Raw genomic sequence first — 2,248 nt, 5'->3', positions numbered from 1 at the left:
CCCCTTCGCAATCTCTCTGTCAACGATCTGTCTGCAATCTTGGGGGGAAACACGCCAAAGAAGAGCACAGGAACGTACGTTTGAGGCAGTATAGTAAGGTATTAGGTGAATTATGGTGGTCTTTATTTCGTTATCTGCGTGACACATCTCTTGCGCACTTATCGCGTCTTCGATCTTTGCAAGTGAGTCAGTTTTACTGTGACTCATAGCACTGAGCATTTAGTTCTCGCTCTTTTTTGTTTGTTTGCTGTCTCTCTGTCTGTTACTCTGTCGCTGCCTTTTTTCTCTTTACAACAACAAAAAAAGTATTTGTCGCTGTCTGTCTGCATATCGTGTCTATATCCCTCTCACTTCCTCTCTCTCCTTTTCTCCACCCTTTCTCTATCTATCTATCTCTCTCCTTTTTTCCACCCTTTCTCTCTCTCTCTCTCTCTCTCTCCCTTTCTCTATCTATCTATCTCTCTCATTTTCTCCACCCTTTCTCTTTCTATCTATCTCTCTCCTTTCCGGAGCGTACCGTACGTGCGTTCGTGCGCTTGCTAGTGCGTGCGAGAGCGTATGCGTGCGTGAGTGTGACATCTTCATGTCCGACATGTGTGTATGTGAGGGGTTTTCCATTGCTTTTCGATGGCTTGGACATTCTCATTAAATTTGGTTTCCATTTGTAGAAAGGGTATTAAAAAGGGCACATTTCAGTTCAGAATGCTCCCTTTTGCTTCTTCTGTAAGACGGGCGCAGTGGCGTGGTGGTAAGATGTCGGCCTCCTAATCGGGAGGTCGTGAGTTCGAATCCCGGTCGCTGCCGCCTGGTGGGTTAATAGTGGAGATTTTTCCAATCTCCCAGGTCAACTTATGTGCAGACCTGCTAGTGACTTAACCCCCTTCGTGTGTACATGCAAGCAGAAGACTAAGTGCGCACGGAAAAGATCCTGTAATCCATGTCGGAGTTCGGTGGGTGATGGAAACACAAAAATACCCAGCACGCCTACCCAACGAAAGCGGAGTGAAGCTGACTGTGCTCTCAGAGTATAGTGTGGGGAACCCAAATGGGCAAACGAGCTCACACGTCACCAGAATTTCTGGAACGCTGAAGAAGAAGAACAAGCTTCTACTGTATCACACTGTGTTCAAACCTGTTTTCAGAAAGGGTGTTCAAAAGTGCAACTGCAACGAGCCCAGCTGCTCAAGCCATTCGAAGACCAACGTTGGACACGCACACATTTCCATTTAATGGTTGCGTTCGGAACAGCGTTCGCTCCAGCGCTATTCAAGTGTCTGTACGCTGTTCGTTTTAAGAGATTTGTAACGATCGTCGCCCGCTGTGAGAGATTTTTCCGTATTAAAACTACTGGGGCACCTGCGTGTTGGATTATTTTGTGCTAGTGCCCCTATGTTTAGGTGGGGGATACAGGATTCAATTAGATGTTCTTTTGGTCATTCCTTACCTCATAGGTTCCTGTGGTGTTGGAATGTCAAAGAGTGTTGTTACACCCCCGGTATAGGGGTGTGTATAGGTTTCGCTCGATGTGTTTGTGTGTTTGTGTGTTTGTGTTCGCATATAGATCTCAAGAATGAACGGACCGATCGTCACCAAACTTGGTGAACAGGTTCTATACATTCCTGAGACGGTCCTTACAAAAATTGGGACCAGTCAAACACACGGTTAGGGAGTTATTGGTGGATTAAAATTATACAAGGACTTATAGAGGCACATATTAATGGTCAAAGGGAAATAACCATTCTCACTGCCACCAACTGAGAAGGTTATTTCCCTTTGACGGGGGTGTTTTTCCTACCTCGGAGGAATTTCTTGTTTTTATTTAGGTATGGGGTGCAGGGGGGGCCACAGGATTCAATAAGATGTTCGTTCGGTCCTTCCTCACCTCATAAGTTCCTCCGTTCGAGGGTTTGTTCGTTCTTTCATTTTCTTCATCGTACGGGTTAGGTGCTGCCCGCCCCTCTAAAAACCTCGCACAACACTTTTCAAAAATCAACAAAGCTTTCTGCAAATCTCTTCTTTCCTTCTTCGTTCATTTGCTGAAACTCCCACAGCTTTTACGTGTATGACAGGTTTAACCCCGCCATTTAGGCAGCCATACGCCGCTTTCGGAGGAAGCATGATGGGTATGTTCGTGTTTCTGTAACCCACCGAACTCTGACATGGATTACAGGATCTTTTCCGTACGCACTTGGTCTTGTGCTTGCGTGTACATACGAAGTGGGATAAGACTCTAGTAGGTCTGCACATA

The sequence above is a fragment of the Littorina saxatilis genome, linkage group LG14 (genome assembly GCF_037325665.1).
Source record: "Littorina saxatilis isolate snail1 linkage group LG14, US_GU_Lsax_2.0, whole genome shotgun sequence".
Lineage (NCBI taxonomy): Eukaryota > Metazoa > Mollusca > Gastropoda > Littorinimorpha > Littorinidae > Littorina > Littorina saxatilis.
The sequence above is the reverse complement of the archived record's forward strand: the minus strand, read 5'-3'. Positions refer to the sequence as shown.